Source organism: Lissotriton vulgaris, chromosome 2_2, assembly GCF_964263255.1.
Source record: "Lissotriton vulgaris chromosome 2_2, aLisVul1.2, whole genome shotgun sequence".
In the NCBI taxonomy this organism is placed as follows: domain Eukaryota; kingdom Metazoa; phylum Chordata; class Amphibia; order Caudata; family Salamandridae; genus Lissotriton; species Lissotriton vulgaris.
Genome location: NC_141688.1, coordinates 23,876,334 through 23,898,173, shown reverse-complemented (window position 1 = coordinate 23,898,173; position 21,840 = coordinate 23,876,334). Strand labels below are relative to the sequence as shown.

The 21,840-nt window shown below is 47.3% G+C and overlaps 1 protein-coding gene across 9 annotated transcripts in view; it reads left to right on the top strand.

Annotated features, from left to right (window-relative positions):
- The window catches only part of CSNK1G1 (casein kinase 1 gamma 1), a 766,422-nt gene that overhangs the window by 304,923 nt on the left and 439,659 nt on the right, over positions 1-21,840 (top strand). For 8 of the 9 annotated variants that reach the window (XM_086959211.1, XM_086959214.1, XM_086959215.1 and 5 more), the window contains one exon: positions 11,233-11,313. The exons of the other annotated variant lie outside the window; for it this stretch is intronic. The gene's annotated coding sequence lies outside the window, so the exon portion shown is untranslated. The remainder of the gene's footprint in view (positions 1-11,232; positions 11,314-21,840) is intronic. 9 annotated transcript variants of the gene reach the window in all.

Sequence of the window (21,840 nt, the reverse complement as noted above, 5' to 3'; positions counted from 1 at the left end):
GACAGGAAAACAGCGTGAAAAGGAGCTAACAAAGCAGCGGCGAGCTCCGTATATATTCCCTGAGGAGAAAACACTTGTAACAATATTGTAAAATAACGCAATACCATTTAAACTATAACGAAGAGCAGAGCAACAAAGATAAGTCACTTGTCTGACTGCGAGAAGCAAGAAAAAAGGAAGCTTCGCAGTCAGTAATGACCTTATCTATGCTGCTATGCTCTGATTGGTGGTAAGGTTTTGTTTTTAATAATAATGAATTTAATAAAGCGCATGGTTACGCCATCTCGGCGTGTCCCCGAGCTGTAGTGAAAGAGGAGGGGGCAGACCAGCCTGCGTTACATGGCGGCTGCAGGATTAACTAGCGAATAGATGGGTTTTAAGCCCCTTTCTGAATTTAGCTTCCGAGGTCCCCATCCGGAGTTTTAGCGGGAGTTTATTCCAGTTTTGGGCTGCCAGGACCCGGAAGGATCTGCCCCCCATTCTGGCTTTCTTTACCCTTGGTACTGTTAACAGACCGGTCCCACTTGATCTCAAGGACCTCCCTGGTACATAGCTGGTGACAAGACCCCTCAGGTAGGCGGGACCAGGTCCCTTGGTAATGGGATGGCAAGTGCAAAGTGCTTTAAACATTACTCTTTTCCTTACTGGGAGCCAGTGCAAGGTGTCGAGGGCTCTTTTAGAGGCAGCCCTCCTTGGCTGCATGAGAACAAGTCGTGCAGCAGCATTCTGCATAACCTGCAGTCTACTGAGACATTTAGCAGTGGCACCCAGATAGAGTATGTTGCCGTAATCCATACGAGATGTTATAAGGGCATGTACCAGCGTCTTTCGCGCCTCTATTGGCAGGAGATCCATTGTTTTGCGTAGGCTTTTTAGGACTCCAAAACATTTCCCTACAATGCGCCTGGTGTGCACTTCATAGGAAAGAGTGTGGTCTAGCCATACCCCACGGTTTTTCACCTGGGTACATGGCATAGGTGTCGGGCCCAAACTAAGAGGCCACAATGCCGACGTCCAACCCGCCGGGTCACCCCCTACCACAAGCACCTCAGTCTTGTTGCCATTTAGTTTCAGGCAGTTCTTAGCCATCCAGGAGGCAAGCTCCTGCATGCATGCCCTGAAATTGGAGGCTGCCTCGTCAGGTGCCCGAGACGGGGAGATCACCAGCTGGGTGTCGTCAGCGTAAGACACGACCTCCACACCAAAACCCTGCGCTATTTCCGCCAACGGTGTTACGTACAGGTTAAACAGGGTAGGTCTCAGTGCAGAGCCCTGAAGCACACCCTTCTCAAGTTTAAAATCCCTGGAGACGTGTGCTCCCTGTCTAACCTGAAAGCTGCGTTCAGTCTTGAAGGACTTCCGCCATTTCAGGGCCGGGCCCGAGACACCGCCCTTGTTCAGGCCCGGTGCAAGTTTAATGGGCTACAGTGTCGAAGGCGGCACTCAGATCTAGCATAATCAGGGCAATAGTATGTCCTGCATCGGCCCCCTTTCTGATGGACTCCGTGGCAAGCAGTAGTGCGGTCTCCGTGGAGTAACCAGTGCGAAAGCCCGATAGAGACGGATGAAGGAGACTAGAGTATTCTATATAAGTCATGAGCTGTTGGTTTACCACCTTCTCAGCTACCTTGGCTAAATATGGCAAAAGCGAGAAAGGCCCGAGATTCTCTAGTATGTCCTGGCTGATGTTAGGCTTCTCCTGGAGTGGTAGAACAGCTCTTTTCCGGCTCACTGGCACAGTATGCGATGTAAGCGAGACTTCCAGAACATGCCTAATGTAAGGTTCAAGTATCTCCATACTCTCGCCCAGCAATTTAGGTGAGGCGGGATCTCTTGGAGACCCAGACTTAATGCTGAGACCGATTTTTACTGAGCATCTCCGAAGGAGGGATGGTAAAATTGCTGTGTCTGACCCGTCACAGCTTCATCCGCTATCTCCTCGAATTCCAAACCCCTCCTTACCGTCCCAGAAAAGGATGAGTAGATTTTCTCCACTTTTCCCGAGAAATAGCTCGCAATCCGGTTGCAAGACTCCACCGAGCCTTCTGTAGGGGTGACCCTGGTTGAAATGGAGGAAATCTCCTTATAGACTTGAAAGAGCTGTTAAGTAGAGTTCTCTGCTGTCTCAATTCTCGCCTGGTAGTAAGTGGCTTTAGTATTTTTTCTGTGCCACCTTATACTTTGATCTATCTTGACATAGGATTTCATTTCTCCACTGCCTTTCCAAGCGCTTACAGTCGGCTCTCGCATCATGTAAAGCGGGGGTAAACCAGGTTGCAGATTTATTATCCCTCCCCGTCGATTTACTAGGGAGTAGCGGGGCCACCTTATTAAGAGCATTAGTTATCTGCCTTTCTAGATTAAGGCAGGCAGTTTCGCTATCTGTGCCCCCTGGGGGCCCTCCCAGAGTCGATGCCTTGTTAAAGTCCTCACGCATGAACTGTTTCCATTTTCTCCGTTGATGTTTGCAGGCAGCTTTTTCCTGCATTCCCGTCTCTGGTACTCTCACTACAAAAGGGACTAGGAAGTGATCAGACTAAGGGACAGGGATGGGAGTGATGACTTCTATTTTCTCCCAGCTGGCAAGCACATGATCGAGTAAGTGCCCATGCTGGTGAGTAGGGGCATTTGATTTAAGGCTTAGTTGAAACGCCCTAAGATCCTGGCATAGCTCCGAGGCCTTTATTTCCATAGGATCCTCCAACGGAAGATTAAGGTCACCTAATACTAATAGCTTGTCATGTCTTAAAGCTAGAGGGGCAATACCCTCAACCAGACTAGATAAAAAACATGTAGGGGGCCCAGGGAGTCTATATACGAGGAACTCTTTTACGGTGAGGTTAGGGTTAATTTTAATCGAAAAGAGGCCTGCCTTACTTTCACATATCGTAATAGGTTCAAGAGGGCATTCAAGGGGGGTTTCCCGCTATCCGCCCTCCTCTCCCTATCACTCTATCTATTTTGGCTATCATATAGCCTTGGGGAGTGCCTCAAGGATGTCGGGCTCCGAGTCCGCGTCAAGCTAGGTCGCCGTAAGAAACAGTAGATCCAGCTTTCTATCCAGGAGCATGTCAAAGATTTCACTTCTGTGTTTACTAAGGGATCTACAGTTTAGTAACCCACCACAGAGTTCCCTGCTCTCGGACTGCCTTATGTGGTCCGAGTTCCACCTAAACGCACAGTGTCTGCAGGCTCCATCTTTGATAACCATCATACTGTGCCTGCACTCTCTGGCTATGGGCGGGCGTAGTCCACGCAGTTCTGCCGCATTATATTTCATTCTTGCTACTGCTAACCGACCAGGGGTCTGGCCCCTGCCCCCGTCCGGCCGCGGACGGGCGCAGACGGGCTTGCCTTTGGCGCGCGGCCGATTAAGCATCCGCCTTTTATCCCTCAAAGCCTCTACAGGTCGAGAGCACTAGACCGTTAACTAGCCCCCCAACCCACCGGAAGTGTCTGTCTCTACCCTTCCTTGCCCTCCGCGCAACGGTGCTAATCACTGCGTCGGACCGGGGCGGGAAAGAGGAAAATCGAGAGCAGCCTTCAGGTCAGAATGAGCAGCCCCCAATCAGGTAAGCTTCGAATGTTTTTTTAAAAATGTTAAATTCTTAAAATACAGCTGACCCACAAAATTGCAGCAACACGCGATAAACAATTATTTTAAAATCATTAGCGTAGTGAAAATGTAACGCCGTACGCAGCAGCTAAAGGGCACTGCCACTGCCCACTCACCACAACGCGACCGATCTCCAAGTGCCTTTTATCCCTCAAAGCCTCTACAGGTCGAGAGCACTAGGCCGCTAACCGGCCCCCCAGCTCACCGGAAGTGTCTGCCTCTACCCTTCCTCGCCCTCCGCGCAACGGTGCTAATCAACGCGTCTGACCGAGGCGGGAAGGAGGAAAATCAAGAGCAGCCTTTTTATTGTGTTCCCATTGGCCAGTAGTTTTGCTGGTCCCTCTAGGAACTGTAGCGTCTTGCTTATCTTGGCTGCTATTGTAATTAAAGCAAGATAAGAAAGAATAATAGGAGCCTCCGGTCTTGACATAAAATTATAAACTCCTCACAGGAGTCCCTTAAACCCATAACGCCCAATACTTCTTGTGGATACATCTTCTAGTAGATTCCTCATCTTACAAATTATACTTCTGGGCTTCAGAATGCTCTGGAACACTTTTTCCCCTCAATAGCTTCAAGTGCTGCCAAGTGGCTCTAGCTGCAGCTCTGTCTCAGACATGATGACACAAGAATATATTGGATGCAAACTGGTATATTGGTATCCATTCCTGTAAAGTTCCACATTGGCACATGTCCTGAGCGTTGTTTTGTTGTAGGAATTCTGCTCCGGAACAGAACTATGCGTGGGACCATAGAACTTCAGAAGCAGGGACTGAGTCACCATACCACCTTAGTTACCATGAGTCAGAATACAACAAGCTATAGTATCTCACATGCCCTCCTAACCATATCCAGAGAGACCAGTGAGTTCACACCCCAGAACACAACACTCCTGACCCTCTCTGGGTTCACAATAACAGGACATCTCCTTTCGCCCACAATTGAATGTAAGTGACACAAAAAAGTTTGAAATGTTTTTTTCTACTATCGTACTCTAGAATGCAGTATTAGTGCCACAATCATAAAACAAATGCCTAACAAATGCAGTCAGCATAGTCTGTAAACCATATATTATGAAAAGCCCCGTCTTATTATAAGGCTGATTAGCTTAACCTTTTCCCCTTCTACAGAAGCGAAATGATTATGTAACTAAGAACTGTGGGATTAGTAGCGGACTCTGTAATTTAGCATGCATAGGTGGACGTTCTACAACTTGGGTACCCTCTCAGAGCCTTTCTCTTGATCTGTTGCATCACTGTGCATGCCTATATGACAATGCTTATATTCTCACAAACAGCTGCACTTGTGGTGTGTCTAGGTCCCTGTGCCTGACCCAAACGAAATAACAAGGGACATTGTTGTTTGATCTTGTCTGCTGTGTTCAGACTAAATCCCAGGAAAGAACAGAGGACAAAAACAGCTACAATAGCTGTGTGGATGTACAATGTGGCACAAAAATAAGCATGTTTATATAGTAAAGTGTGCAAAGCAAATGTGGCCTTAATGTGCACATTTGAGCTAACAGAGGGAAACGACACTGGGCTATGCACTAAACACATGACTATCTCATTGGCACATTCCTCAGCATTAGACAATGACTAGATCAAGTGTCAAGTGTCTCTTCCAAAAATGTGAAGTTTCGAATGTCTCAATACATCCCTTTCCTATACATATGCCAGGTGCATATGGTGACTTGAGTTTTAGCACAATGCTGCGGCCTACAATTCTTGTGCCTACATGCATCCAATGGCCAACATGGAACATGAGGCCACGTTTTCTGACTAAAGCCCGGTAGGTAAACTCCTGAGCAAAGTACTTCATCCACATTCAAGTCACCTGTAATGGAAGTCTTCTTTTGCCTTGAGGTCCTGCTTGTGGGACAGTTCTAAGTCTCACTGCTTTCCCACAATGCCAAAGTCTTGCTATTTAGTCGAAGAAGATCCCAACATTGAAAATGGTGAAGCCAAGGTTTTGTGGTCCATCTACTGACCCTTTGGTGATCGAAGCATTCTGGCTTGTTGGACTGGATCAGTAATGGATGGCTACTGCAAGGGGGAGCAAGTTCCTGTGGACTCGGTGACCTTGGAGTCTCTGCTCCGGATTCCATGCCTCGACAGATTCCAGAAATGCAACCCTTGAAGCAGTCTACAACACCACTCTAAAAACTGTCAGAATATATTTGTGTTACGAGGGAAAGTTTGGACAGACTAGAATGATGTCAGGGCTCCGATTTGCCCAGCTGGAGATTTTTGTTTTCAACCTTAACGCTCTTGTAGTGTAAGATAAGGGTTATCCTACAGAGGGTGGTGATTTGAAGGCTGATAACCTTATTTTCAACATTAACACTGATGCTGGTTTATTTCAGAATTCATGAAACAGGAGTAACCTTGACATGTCCCCTTTTCATTCCGCCCCTGTTTGGTGCTGATCTGGAAGTCTGTAACGCTGCAGCCTGCAAAGCAGGCCAAGAAAGGAAAGCATTACTCGTTTGGCAAAGAAGACGGTCAAGGCAATTTTAACATTAAACCACTACATGAACCTCTTCCAGGGTCCAAAGATTTGCCTGCTTGAAGATATTTACATGCAAGAAGCTTTTGGATAGGGGGAAATTGAGATAAACTGGTCGGTGATGGAATGGCGAGAATCACTGCATGCACCCTACTAGCACTGCATGCACCCTACTAGCACTGCATGGTACAGCACAGCACATTTTTTGCCTTCCACTCCAAGTTCTCAATTTTTAGAGGCATCCTATTCTCATTCCCTTGTTGCCTATTTCTGTATTGTTCCCGAAATTCTTTGTGAACATAGGCACACATTGCCCATTCGAAATACTTACCATTTAACTGTGGTAGCTAGATGTTTGCAGGGCTCTTAAACAAAACATTTAAAAAAATAATTTTAACTTGTACACAAAACTTGCATTCGATACCCTGTAATCAGGGGAAATTTACAAGCTTGGAAGAACTATCCATTCCAGTGAGAATGCATTTACCAGGATAATCACATGCCACAAAGCCTTCGAGTCACAATAGGAAGACAAAAAGGCATATAAATAAGGGAGGAACACCAGGGCGTGGATATATAAGTATCATAATGGCCAAGTTTGTATCCGAAGCACACATGCCCCTTGGAATCTTCAGAATATACATTATTGTATAGTAGGTTTGCTAATTGAATCTAGCAGTTCTTGCTGCAACAAATAGTCCCGTAGTGGTTGCCATATATTTTTGGGCCTAGTGCAGGGTGGCTGTAATAAAGAATACATTTCCCTGTTGGTGTTATAGAAGGAAAGGCTGGTTATCCATCTCTCAACTGTTGAACAATGCCTGCTGCCTCAATTCAGATGAATGTATTGCCTCATCAACCGTACTGCCAATGCGGTAAACCCGTGAACCCCTTTAGGCACATCCGGACATATCCCAACAGTGCCAGGAGCGGGTTGGGAGATGGTGGGACCTTTCATTAATGAGATCTGTGTCAAAATAAAAAACACTCTTTCCAAAACTCCCCTGTATGTGTGTATGTCCATGCAAGGTGTGCAAAGTCTGCATCATCAAGGTGGCATTTAGGACAGCAAGAAGACCTGGTAGTGTCAAATTTAGCCAAGGAGCGATGTGTAGTGTAAGCTCGATTAAGAAAGCTTGTGTCTGTGATTGGGAGAAACAAGTTTCCTTTACTGACAGTAGTAGTACCAAACCTGATCTGACACGGGCTGGTGCAGATCTTGATCCCAGTGTTCCCGAAGATGCCTGTTCTGAATTGAGAGGAGGGCCAGGCTGGTATGATAGTTTTGTAACTTGGTGCCTGCCCCATCAAAGTTATCTATCGCTGCAGTCTGTGGGGGAATAGCTGTAGGGGCGAGTGGACTAAAGGGCATCTGTGCATGCAACTGGCTGTGCACACTCTGCAGGACGAAATGGTCCACACCGGTGCTTGCCACAAAACCTACATCAGCAGCATGGGAAAGTACGTGGCGACCTGGATAGAGATCCCTGTATGTACTCTGTGCATGTCACGCTAGGGTGTTTTTAACAAGGGTTTCCGACACCTGAGGCAACCATGGGTTATCCGCTACGGGTAAGGAGGTAGTGTATAGCAGCTCTTCATCTAAGATTGTATGGAGCTTACTTCATGCCCAGCTAGTGGTAGAAGGCGTTTGGACATTGTTGGCATCCAAAGGGATCACTTGCAGGAGGATGACGCACAGTAGCACCCTCTCCGCTATGTCGGGCTCAGGTCCATCGTAGGGTAGTGGGGCATCGCTGTGGTACCACTGATAGGCACACTGGCACTGCACCAATAGATAGAGCTGCAGATGTGGCACGCCAAACCCGTCCTGCTCATAAGGGAGTACCAATGTATCCCACCCCACTTGGGTCCTGCGGCCCGCCCAGATCAGTTGTAGGAGCAGACTGCGTAGTGTGGCGAAGAAGGCGTGGTTAGGGGCTAGGGATATTGAGAAAAAGATATATAACAAACTGGGGAAACCACCATCTTTAAAATGGCGACACGACCAGCCAGCAATAGCAGGAGGCGTATCCAGCCCTCCGTCTGCCGTTAATCTGTCCACTGCTGAGTCATAGTTTAATTGGGCAACTTGCTCCTTATCCCGATGGTTGTGAATACCCAACTATTTGACGGAATTCACACCACTGCAGTGGAAATTCGCACGTCATAGGTGAAATTGCCCCCGTAAGTGGGAATAGTTCTGACTTCAAGTTTATTTGTAGGCCAGAGAGAAGTCCTTAACGCAAAAACTCATGCACAGTGGGAGCTAAATTATCTGCCGGGTGGTTGAGAAAGTAAAACCTCGTCAGCGTATAGTGGCACGAGCAGCGGACCTGCTCGAAACTGCAGGCCAGGATAGATATGAGCCTGCCAGTAGTGGGTGGGAGTAAGGGAACTAATGAAAACACCTCCCGGAATAATACCTGTAGAGGGCATTATCACTTGTAGAAAAGGGGTAAACAAGTGGCAATACATGTCTGAAAACAGCATTGGATGCCACAGTTAACTGAACATGGTAACAACCCTAAGACCCGACTACAAGTCAGAGTTCCTGCATGAGGTGTAGGCACCATCATTAACACCCCCTTTATCAGAGAGTGCTATCCAGCTTAAGTGGATGGCACACTGCAACAAATGAAAAACCACAATGGAATGCCAAAGCCCACGGGTGCACTGCTATTCCGCAGATGCCAACGAAGAGGAGCAATCCCATGAGTAGACCAACAGAAAGCAGTAAACTCCAAAGCTCCACACCACAATTCTCCTGCCAGCAGAAAGTAACTCCACAAACTGCGCTGCTGCAGTGGCCGTTTTCCACAGCCAGCCCTAAAGCACAGCATGTGAATCCAGATAATTCATCAAGCTTCAAAACTACTCCTACAGGTAAGTAACCATTTCATTTTCCCATACTCCGAACAACCACCAGAAAGCAAGCACAAAAACCTGTAATTCGGTATTTCAGGTTATGAGCATGAGAAATTCCCTATGGCTCCTATCACTGTAACACGAATGCCATTGAACAATCCTAGATACCTATTGCTCCCTAGCACAAGTTCAGACTGGCGATGGTGCAAGGAAGTATCTTGCTACAATGTACATTTCTGCTCCTGATGGGCCTGTATTAATTTAATCTGGTGTGGGGAACTAAGCAGTGTTATTTTTTTTAATCCAGGATGTGCAGCTGAGCTGTAAAGGAGACTGCTTCTAAAATAAGCCCTTTTGGGGTAGAGGAGGGGGACAAACCCCAGAAGAGCAAGCTCCTAAAGTATATGACTCCGCACATCAACAGTCCAACACACCACCAGTGAAGGGCAGCGTAGGGGACTTCGTTTAGGAACGGCGGAAAGTCATGTCAGACAAATGGATACTTATCAGCCCAGCACAGCTATTGCATAGAATTTATGAAAATGTCTCCAGGCGTAAAGACCATGAAAAGATCACGCACACGAAGGAAGAAATATTGTGTCTGCAACGCCAGGTGGAAGAGCTCATGCAAAAACAGTCCTCCAACAGAGGTCAGCCGGTAAATCATCCACTTGCTTTGTGTGGTGCAAAAGCGAGACGCATCACTGTCTAATTCTGGATCTTTGCTTCCTAAACAAATTCTTAAAGACTCTAAAATTCAAAACACTTGAGGTGGTCATCCCGCGATAGCGGGAATTGAATTACTTGACAGCAGTGGACCTAAAAGACGCTTATTAGCATGTTTCCACGAACACCAAAATGCTCCTATCCTTCGTCGTGAACAAAGTTCCTCATCAGTTCAGGGTGCTCCCCTTCAGCAGAAAATTAGCGTCATTATTGCTTACAAAATACTTAGCAGCTTACTTGAGTCGGATGTGCAGATAAACTGTAAAGGAGACTGCTTCTAAAAGAAGTAGGTCTCTAAGGTAAGATGCTGTCACTATGTGCCACTTGAGGACAAGGCCTCACTATCTTACACTTTTGAGCTGATATATGGTGGGCATCAAGCAGAAACGATTTTATTTTTTTTCCTCACGTCGAATTCAGTCTATTTTGTTGCAGATTTTGATGCACTTTCTTAATGGTTAATCCTCAAGTGGGTGTACATAGCTCTACTTATTTTTTTGAAAACTGCCCACACCTGTAATTTATGCATCCGATCGTGCCCAACTTCCTTCTCATCCATAATCTCTCAAACTTTTCAGATTTGACCTCGGGGACACTATTACTTCTTGCTTTTCTCAAGGGTTGTCACAGCATGACATTTAAACTGTACAGTACCACAGACGACCTCTTACTTCTGAAAAGCTGAATAGCTCGACCTTCCACTAAGGGTGTTCCCTCCTAACTACTAATACGCTTCCTCCAGTCATTCTGCCTCCACCCCAAAGTCTTCGACTGTTCACTATTGACTATCACTCCACATTTAGGACGCTTCCGTTATTTCGAAGCTATTCTTGAAAACTGACCTTGGGAGCTAGGGGAGGAAGGGTTGTAATTTGGAATGACGCTCTTGTAGCGAGGGCAAAAACTGAGCAGGAAAGAAAGGGGTGCAGTATCTGGCCTGAGAAATACAGACTTGATAGGCTTGACATATTAGGATCTCAGTAAAATAATACATTTTCTGTTTCATCCCCTCCCAACTTGTATGCATAATGTAATGTTTTATGGCCCTTTTGACATTTATTTTGTAAATGTTCTCTGTTTAAGCAACATTTTCATGAAAATGTGATTTGTCTAAATGTATGAAAGCATTTTGTTAAATGACTACATTACGCGCATTCAGTATGATTACATGAGTGTAGTACTTTGCGTGGTTTTTTTTTTTTTACATTGTATGGCTAGGCTTTGTTGGCAAGTATAAATTGTGCCCAAGGTCTTCTAAATTAATCTTCATATGTTAACAAAAATGGCGATTTTTGGTAGGGAGTTGGACATGACAACTGCATGTAACCTCTGCTTATGATTGCAAGGTGGCCGGACACCCAACGCTTACAGGCATCCCAGTTGGGCAATAGCTCAGCTTGTTACTCTACCTTCTAAATAAACTCTTCCAGCAATGTAGTACCCACACAAGAAAAAAAATCCAATTTGTTTTTACCCGAAGTCATGACATTAATTGCAGCAAATTTATGTTGCAGGTGGTGTACCTCTACTCCTCCCTGGACATCTGACTGGTCAGAGCCTCATATCCTTAGGATGCCAAAGATGACTTCCAGCTGGTAAAGTCCCTTCGTTTCTACCTTGTATCTCTGAATAAAGTTGAGCTCTCACTGGTCCTCACCCAGTGCCTGCCATTATCAGACTTGCGGAATCTTCCCATTACTGTCTGTACCAAAGTTTCACCACAGCGTGAAGTTTCAGAGGTAGCTTCAGAGAACATTTGCGTTGCTAGTGTCCTGTGTGCAGATGGTACATGTGCACGGAATGTGACTTGCACAGACAGTTATGTCCGTGCTGGAACTAGTAAAGCAACAACCAGTCCTTGCTGGTGCTCATCACTTAGTCTGTGAGGAAAAGGAATGATCTACAATTACCTCTTTTTAGGTCTCTGCCAATTTTATTTTACTGCATGTGTAGTGGCCCATGTGGTGGACTGCCTCAGAGGATAGTTGGCACCCTTCACATATTAAGTTTGCTCTCTAGAGCAAATCTAGGAGGAATGGAGCGCTTTACAGATTATCAATTATTGTAGCTGTTGCAGCTTGCACCCGAGGTGCTGCATATAGACTAACATTTTGTCTGCACAACCATGTATACATTTTAAAGTACATTTCTGAAATACTGATGGGATGTGGAGACGAGATATGGAATTGTTACTGTTCCTGCAGTTGTATAAATTAAACTTATTTTAATTATGCTTGTGCAATTTAATTCATGTGGAGACAAAGTGACTTGTCCAGTGCAACATAGTTTTTGTCAAGTGCTAAAACTGACATTCGAGCCCTGGTGTCCGAGATGCACAGTTAGGATGAACCAGTAATACTTTCTTGCTTATGTATATATATTTTAAAAACAAACAAAAAAACGCTGGTTTGTTGTGGACGAAGCCAATCACATCAACATTTTAAAACTAAGGACGATTTTGTCATTTGATTGTTTGTTTTCGACGTAGAAGAGTTTGGATCTATGACTATTACAAACACTGATAATTTTTTTTAATTCAATAAAGTAAATAGCACTTGCTCACCACGACTTATGCATGCTCACAATAATTTTGTGGTCTGAAGTTAGCCCCACCTTGGGTGGAATTGCAAAACATTGTCTTTTCTTTTCGTCCTGAAGTTGCTAATTATTTTGTGTTTTTTTTTCCACCTTTGGGACATTGAAGTGTGATAGATTCTTATGAATGGCAACGATCTGCTGAAACAGTTCCTTATGTGTGCATGCTTTTATAGCCATAGTGATGCTCAAGTTGTGGGGAATCCAGGAGAGCCTGATAAGAGACTCTGCATCCGAGGTTGCTAATAGCATTTTAATATTAGGAATTTCTCAAATCTTTATAGTACCCTTTTCTCTTATGCTTGCTCTCATATCTCTCCTCCAGTCTCCCCTCTCCACCTTTACCTGGATGTATTTCATGCTTAAACAGCCTGTGATTCCAGCAACATGTTCCTATGGATGTAATCGGTAAAGTGGGCACTGCCAGAATGGCGGAAAACTCTATGCAGCAGAGGTTCACTCCAGAGAAGATGTCCAACCCAGTGAAGCCATGATGAAGAACAGTTTTTAGGTTTCGACTGGCGTACACTGCGCAGCAGTGTCGTGCAGCTCGAGAAATTTTGTTTTTCACTTACTGGGGTTGAACCCGCCTCTCTTCCATTGGCTAGCTCCATAAATGGAGGCTAGCCATTGGAAGAGAATAATGTCACTCATTCTTGGAGCAGATTCGTGGGCGTTTCTGTGTTTTTTTTTAAGCCCGACTCCTTTGTTTCATCATGGAGGTGGCCCATTGTGGGTGTTTCCCTCTTTTTTTTGCCAGGGCTGTTTTTTCGTCAGTCTCTGCCCTGTGCTCCCACGGGTGCTGCTCTGACAACGCTGGTTTGCTATTTGAAACACTGCGTTTCCTTGTAATGTTAAGAGTTTTACCCAGGCAGACGAAACAAGACACAGACGGCAGTGGGCAGCTTTCCCGGACTCTCCGCCACTCTTAAAATGGCCACCGTGCCGAGGACTCGCTGAGCAGTGCGCCCCCCTCCGCCGCTGCTGCCTCCTTTCCGGCTTCCTCCCCCGCCCGCTGATGCCGGAGCTGCCTTCCCTGGAAACCTCGCTCCTGTTGTGAATGTATCTAGGACCCTAATTAATTATCCCTGATTCATGTCCTTATGCGGTTATGATAAATCATGTCCTAATGAAGACATACGAATCTTACTCATATTCAGCAATAGCCCACGCAGGCCAAATACGGCAAGGCTACTTCCTTAGATTCCTAGAGAGCACAACAAGTTCTTTCGACACACCAAACCTTCAGTAACCTGGGAATTCCCCATGACTTTGTTTTGATTTGTCATTTGAACTCCTGCGAGCACTAAAGGAACAGTCAGTTCTTAGTGACATCTTTATTGACGTCTTATGTCCAACCTCACGTCAAACACGGCTTCTTCCAGGTATAAATATACCAACACTTGCCTTAAGCAAACACACGGTGGTGTGGAGCAGAGCGGCTATCTACTTATCCGAAGCCCAGTTGATGCGAGAGCCGAAGGAAACCGCCCCTCCCCTTTGACATGCTGGAGAAGCTGCCTTTTCTCACGCCGAGAAATCCAGCTCCGGTGTTTCTAGTCACCCTTGCTGGGTGCTGGAAGATCGAGTCCTGAGAAACGAGATGCAAGACCTCCTTCATTCTATAACCAAGGTACGGACCTGACTCAAACCTTAGAGAGAATTCTTGATTCAGATTCTTGGCAAAAAAAACCAACTTAACTTAAAACTGCAACTTACTTACTCCTTCCCACGTATTAGGCTTAGGTCAGGTACACCGGGGTAGGCGTATCTTAGAAGCACCAGTTGAGTTCGTTTAGTCAATGTTTTTTATGTATGTAAATATTTTATACATTTTAAAGTGACATATGGCTAAGAAACCATATCAATGCTTTTACAGTATTATTTTATAATACTCCTTTTACTGTACGCACTTTACTTCATGAGAAGTATTGCAATTATAGCTATTCACTTCTCTTGCACGAGAAAGAAGACTGCTCAATAAAATAACACCTTTTTATTGAAAACGCCAGTCTCTCTATTTCTCTGCACTCTGGTGGAACTAAGCATGCACGATTGACTGAGTGAAATAGCTGTCTATTGTTTTCACACAACACTGGAGATACACTCCTTATTCTGGGGGATCAAAGTTGTCATGTTATATGGTTGTCAGAAGCTAATCCCTTCTTGTCTAAATCAGGGAAGCTAACCCCTCCCTGTTAATTCGAGAGTTTCTAGTGACCTCTGAGCTAGCTGGCCAAACTAATTAGGTCTAACATAGTCAGAGACCTAGAGACCTCAGTCCTACGTCTACCCTGCTGTTTGTTATTCCAATGCGCATAGCCTATTGGGAATATAGAAACTACACTACACTCTGTATAGCGCTGCCTTGGAGCCTTCTGCGGCCCAGCGCTCCGGCGAGGGCTGGTTGGTTCTTCCTGCATGCTTTCTGTAAAGCGGGGATTTTTAATGCACATTACTACAGCCATGGCGTATGTTACTGCCAGAAGCCTACAGTATGAATACAAGGCGGTGAGTCTTAGTTGGCATACATGCCTATATTGTAACACTGTTGGGAGATTTTGGATATCTAAGAACGTATTTTCCCTATTAACGTATGTAGGAGGGTAGATACCGGACTATGGTTACCCCCAACTTTTTGCCTGATGTTTTGCTGGTTTTTCGACTTAGTTGACCTGGGACCCTGCTATTCAGGACCCCAGGCCTACTGCTCTCTCTCAACTGGATTCCATGTACCTTAGGTGCATTTACCAATTGGTAGTGGGCCACCTTATCAGACCCTGTAACTCAGGGCATAGGTGTACCCAGGGCCTACCAGGGGCTGCAGCATGTATTATGCCACCCCTGGCTGGCCATCTAAATCTGACACAACTGGCTGCACGACAGCTGGGGCAAAGTGGTGTAATCACCCTTTGCTGTAGATATAGTATACCTATATATCTAACCCTAAAATGGACACCCGTATTCCTATCAGTCACTCCTATGGCAGGCCTTGACAATCCTGAAGGCAGAGTGCTTGGAATCGTGTGAGATGGTGCTCTGGCATGAGCTGAGCCCGTTTGCAGCTTGCGGAACCAAGTCCTAATAGCTGTTCCATGATAACGCATACCATATACTCTTAAGTGCATTATAATCCTCGCGGTTATATGCCAACTCTGGCATCGCTTTATCAAAACATGTCGAGTAAGGTGTCATACGAATTGGAATACTAACCCCTCGCCAATTCTGGCGACGGGGTTAGCATTCCACCCTTCTAGAGGGACACGACATGTATGTAACTGTGAACCCCGGTTAAAGTTAACTCGAGCCTCAGCATCACAAAATGGATGCTGCCACCACAGACACAAGTCTGACCTCCTGCTGCTGGGAGTCCTTCCAGCGAGGGAGGCTTGGACAAAGGGTTTCCTGTCAGGGGCGGTGCTAGCACCATCCCAGACAGGGTTTTGTGTATCCTGGGTAGGCAGGGCTTTAGAGGAAGGTGACTGCAAGTGGCATCCCGGTGCTCACTATGCATCTGCCGGCTAGAACCAGTTCCAGGGGCACACCAGCCCCTGAGCTGGGGAAAGTCCGGCATGGGAGAGGGGTGTAACCACCCCCCTTCCTGGTCCCACCCTTGGGCAGGACCTAGTCGCGTGCCAGCCCCTTTTCCTAGTATAAAGATAGGAGCGGGCCCCCTTCCAAATTAGATCATCTTTGAATCCTGAAACTACTTTCTACGAAAGGAACTCTCGACTTCTTCTCAAGATTTCTCCCTTGTGACTAAGGAGTCGTCACCCTGCACCCGCAGGCACCATCTAAGAACACTGCGGTTTGCTGCACGTCCTTCCTCCGGAATCCGACTGACCAGCACGACGAGACCCGGCTTCTCTGGCACCTCTGACCTCTACCCACATCGTCAGCTCAGCTGAGATCCGTGGGTGCGACGAGACCTCGAGGGACCGGCCATCTTCAGAACTGCACGACGCTTATCCAGCACGACCGCAGAGGGATCCTCGAGTGAGTGCTTTGGGGTTCGAGAAGCCCTAACCCGGAGCAGCTCCAGCACCGAAGTCCAGCCCCCCAGCATCCACCAGATCTGCGTGGGGCCCTTCTGCTCACCGCGTTGTCCGGCTACTTTCCTGCTGGCTTGTGGCCCTCTTGACGACGCTCCACGACGACAACACCGCTGGTCTGGTTGCTCCAGACTGGCCCTTGCTCCCCTCCAACAGAGGAGCACCCCGGACCCTCCTGGTCCACTCCAGACGCCATTTTAAGTCCACCGCGTGGGCTTGCATTTAGCAAGACTTGTTGCCCCAATCCTGGGTCCAGCGACGTCGACGGCAGATACCATCGTGGGACAGCTCGCACCTCCATCCTGGTCGCCGACAACGCCTCCTGGTCCGTGAGACTGCAGAGCCCAGCGTCGCCCACTCACCTGGTCGAGGTGACTCCATCCGGTGCCATCCTGGTGCCCATCTAATCACTGGCTAGTGATTCAGAACTTGGTCCCCTCTGCTTACAGGTGTCTTCCATCTTCGATCCAGGCTTGGATCCCTCCGAATCTCTTCACTGGTCGCCTGCCAGCAACTTCTTTTTTCAGGCTCCATAGACTGCAACGAGGATTCCCGACGTCTTTCCAGACCTATTCATCCGCAGCCCCTGGGCTAGGTAAACTCAGCATTTCGGTGCTCCAGCATAGCCTCACTATCCAAGGGTCCAGATCCTTTTTCGTTTCAGCTCGACCTAGTCGGATTCGTCCGATAACACTAACTTTACGAAATCTAGCATCCATAGACTTTGTCCCGCATCCCGCGTGAGAGTGCACACTCTGCACCCGATCTCCCTAGGCCTCCTGCTAGTAATCTGAAGGTTCAGTAGTCAAGTCCTAGCAATCCCAAAGCCTATTAGCGTAGTACTTACCTGCTAGTAATTTCGCATTCCACTTTTAGAGTATATGGTTTTTCGTGCCCCTCGGGCATTTGTGTAAATTGTGCGACTTTGAGTATTTTCTTAAGAGCTTTGTATTGTGCTTAGCGCCCTGTCCTCATAAAGAGTCCAGGGCTGTTGTGTTCTAAATAAATATACTTTATTTTCATAACAACTAGTGTGGTGTCCTTTCACTTGGTGTTCAAGGGGTATATGTGATGGTATAACAGCTGGCTTAACACGCCCTCTAGAGTCTAGCCTAAAGACTGCTCTTGTCCACGCTACTAGGATAGCTGGTCTATGGTTGACTTACAACCAATCATCAATAAGGGTCGTTTGGAATGATACACAGTGATCACTAGAATAGTGAGCACTACATATCAGGCCAACTTCTCACAACGTATATTGAAGAAGAGGTGATTTTAGACAGGAGACCAAATAAAGCTATGTTTTTGCTTCAAACGGGAGTTTCCCGACTGATTCGGGCATGTTTGATTGCGTGTGCACAATTACGTGCAGCGAGCGCCACATGCACTCTACCCTAGCGGTTAGGCCAACTCAGCTCTGTACTCATGTTTTCCACAAGCCCCTACGGCATGCATTTATTTAGTGGCCCCGGTGAATGACTCTGCCTCCCGGTGACGGGGCTGTGGGCATGATGTTTTTCACCAAGAATCGCGTTGGCTGCTGCTTACGACAGATTCGGTTCCCTTTGCTTGTACCTCAAGTTCAAAAAAGTGTTTGCTCTATTTGTTTGTTTACAGTAGTCATTAAAGGGCTGCTTACAATCGCAGCTCTTAGGATGTCGGCAGTCTGCAGATGTTCACGTACATTGCCTGCGTGGAAGGCGCAGTACCTCTGTGCGAGCCTAGACTTGGATGGGAGGAGAAAGCACTGTCGGTGGGTTCACTCTGTGCACACCGGCATTCCTGGGTATATGCGGGGCAGAGTCAGAGAAGGTGGAAAACCTAGTGCTTGCTACTCTGTGTGTATTTACAAAGTAGGAAATATATTTAAGGAATTGGCTCATTTAAATGAATTGACTGAAAGTTCCCTTGTTGTAGCAGTTGGAGGCCGGAGGGCATTGAGCTGTGTGTTTCTCAGACGGAGCTGCATGCATCTGAATCCGGCTCCTTCACAACAAATGGAGGCGTCAGTTGTTTTGTTCGCCCTTCTCCGTCGTGCTTTTATTTGAGGTGGTTCCCATGCCTTTATTCTCGTGTTCTCTTCTTTCCCCATGGCCAGTTTGCGGGGCACACGCATATCAGTAATGCGGTTTGTTGTCTTACGTTAATTATTCTGTTTCTCTTAGCTGTGGTGAGCGCGACTTTTATCATGCCCTGTCTTTACAACCATCACCCCCTACTATAAGAGAAATTGTAGTTTGTTTTTTTACATGACCGGCTCGGGCATACAAGTCCCAGCATGCTTCTTGTTGGCTGAATGACCAGGCGGTGGCTACGACTGGTAGTCATGGTACAGGTTCCTTGCACTACCTTCCTTAAGAATGCCCAATCTTCATCCACATTGTACCTGGAAGCTCTTAGCAAAGTCTAACAGCAAATTGTATTGCTGCTTTTCGCCTTTGCTTAGTGCATTTAGACACGATGCTTCCTTTCTGCCGGACCAGACACGACCCTCAAGTTTTCCAAGTCCACGTTTACGCCCCTCCATCAGTACCTTTTTATTTATTAGTTTGAATTCTGATGTGCACCTGTCTTTTTTAACAGGACTACAAATACCACAATACCTATAAAAAACGTCCTTGGACCACATTCAATACCCAAGCACTGACCCGGCAAACCTGGGAGTGTTTGAGACGCAGTAATCAGGAGGGGGAAGAGAGGCTGGCTGCCAGACACTTGTATCCCCCCTCATATGATAAGCGTCTCGTTTGACAGCAGTCAGAACAAAGCCCCAGAACTATAGAGGCGCTGCTAGCAGCGCAAATTACCCAATCGGTATAAACTGTGCTATCTGAGGGTAGATATGCGCAATCGGACCCATAACCTTGATGTGTGAAGCTTAAAAAGAAAGGGAGATAATAAATGTGAAATGTATTGGAAAGCTAGGAGGGAAGGGTGCAGTGTTTCTTGCAGTCTACAGCGGAGCGAGGGGGTGTGGCGGAGGACATTTTAGCAGTGTTACCATTTTGCCGAGATGAGAGGTGCGCAAGACATGCAGTGTAGTCCGCAACAGCTTAAGAGGCTGGTTCACAAACAAAAAGACAGACCCGTGAGAGCAAAATCATAGTTTTTACCTTCAAACGGTTTTTGTACTAAATAATATATATCTGGTTTATAAATCTTCTTTTCGGCGATCTACTGCCAGTCCTTTAAAATGATAAAATATTTAATTAACCCTGCCTGTGTAGATGTTCATTTAGTTGCTCATGGATGTAGCGCCGAAAGGTGGACCAGTTCACCACATTACTACAGCCATGGCGGAAGCCTACAGTATGAATACAAGGCGGTGCTTCTTCACAAGTAATTTTTTAACTACATTGGCTCTTGGAATTATGCTCTTTGACTCTGTGTGTGTTTGTGTGTTTTAGACCTGGCACCTTGGCGTGAGTCTTCCTTCCACTTTTTGCTGATGTGCCTCAGATGTTTTTGCTGGTGTCCGCCACTCAGGGCACTGCGCCACGGCCAATCCGTGCCGCAGTGCAAGTGCTCCCTATGTAAAGAGTATATGTGATTGATTTCCATGATTGGTTCATTGGATTTACTGTCAGTCCCCAGTAAAGTGCACCAGGAGTGCCAGGGCTTGTAAATGCCAATGCTGCTGGTGGGCCTGCAGCGCTGGTTGCGCCACCCACAGAAGCAGCCTGTGAAAATGTGTCTAGGGTCTGCCATTGCGGAACCTGCGTGCAGTCTGGTACTGTCATGCTGGCTGGGCCCTAAACCTTCCCTTAACTTCATATTAGTCGCCCCTATGGTAGGCCCAAGGGCAGGGTGCATTGTAAGTGTAAGGTAGGACATGCTCTGATGTGTGTGGAATGTCCTAATAGTGAATTACAGCCAAATTCCTTTTTCACTATTGTAAGGCTACCTGTTCTCTTAGGCCAAGATGGGCTGCTGGAATTATTACACTCTATAATACCAGCAGGCTCAGGGAACATGGTAGAAAATAAGGTTTAGTATGCCTGAACTCAGAATAATACAATACTTCTTTTAGTAAAGTTTATTTTAATATCCGGTGTTTGCAAATGCTACTTTTAGAAAGTTAGCCTTTGCTTGCCTAACCATTTCAGCCCACCTCTTCTAGTATGTGTATCTGACTGTCTGGGATATGTGAGTGACAGGGCTGGGGGATGACAGGTGGTGAATGCAAGGATTACACCTTAGTGGGAGGTAGGAGTGCCCCTGGACTCTTAATAGGGCTGTGCTCTGCCACCACAATGCTGGCTCCGCCCCCTGGGGAGCGACTGATGACTCAGCCTGCACCTGGCCCAGGAAGGGCGAAGCACTGTCAACAAGGTACTCCTGGCTGCCCCTGTCCACACAATGCTGGCTCCACCTCCTGTGGAGCGTCTGATGGGCCTGCCCCTCACACTGAAAGAAGACACCAGAGTACCCCCAACATAGTGCTCCGAGACTGAAAGGAGTTATGCAAAGGCCCCCCTGGCCTGCAAGAACATAGAAAATGCGGTATAAAAGTAGGAGCCCTGCTCCTTTTAAAGCAGATCCTGCTTGTGAACCAAGACGCCCCATCTGCCTGAGGAGAAGGAACCAAGGAAGCTCAAAGAGGAAGACTGTCCCTGTCCTGGGGGACTGACCAACAGTGGGAACCTTGCTGCCAAAGGAGAGGAGGAAACCCTGCTGAAAGACTTTGCTTTATTTTTACTTTCTACCAAAGACTTGTGCTTCAAGGCTGATCTCCAAGGGCCTGGAAGTGAACTGGCCCCCTGACCTGATCCCCAGGACCATTGGGCTCTCTCTCCCTCATCGAACCAAACTGCTGGGCTGAACTATGCTAGTGCCCCGCTGAACATCGTCGCTGTGAGCCCCATAAATCTTGATTTAGCCTGGACGTGTCCCCAAGTCCGTGCCACTGCCGCCCGACACCGTGTGCCCCGCTGATTGCAGCCGCCGCCGCACTGTGTCACACCAGGGCCGCCCGCACCTGCCTCGCTGTGTCCCTCCACGGCCTGAGTCTCACAGCCCCCACCGACATCCGCCACAAGTGGCCCTTGCAAATCGCCCCGTAGCGGTACGGTGCGTATGCCTGAAGTGTACCCTTCCGCCCTTCATCACAAGCTGAACTGCCTGGAGCCGTACTGCCGGTGTTTGCTGCCCCGTACGTCTCGCACTGCCTAGGAGCCGCACTGCCTTTGTCGGCTGCCCCGTACGCCTCGCACTGCCAGTCGTACGCCAGGAGCGTACTGCAGCATTTCACCTTGTATTCCCTGCCCAGAGCCGTCCTGTACGTGGTGTACAGACCGCCCGGTGCCGCACTACCACCCCCAGAGAAGCCGCTCTACTTCGGGGGAACTCCGCCCGCTGGACTGCACCCGCACTGGTGACCCCTCCGCCCTGCCTCTGGAAGTCCGCCCCCATGCCCTGCATCACGGCGCTGGTGAGGGCTGACCTGACTCCCCCTGAGGCTGCCGACGTCCGTCA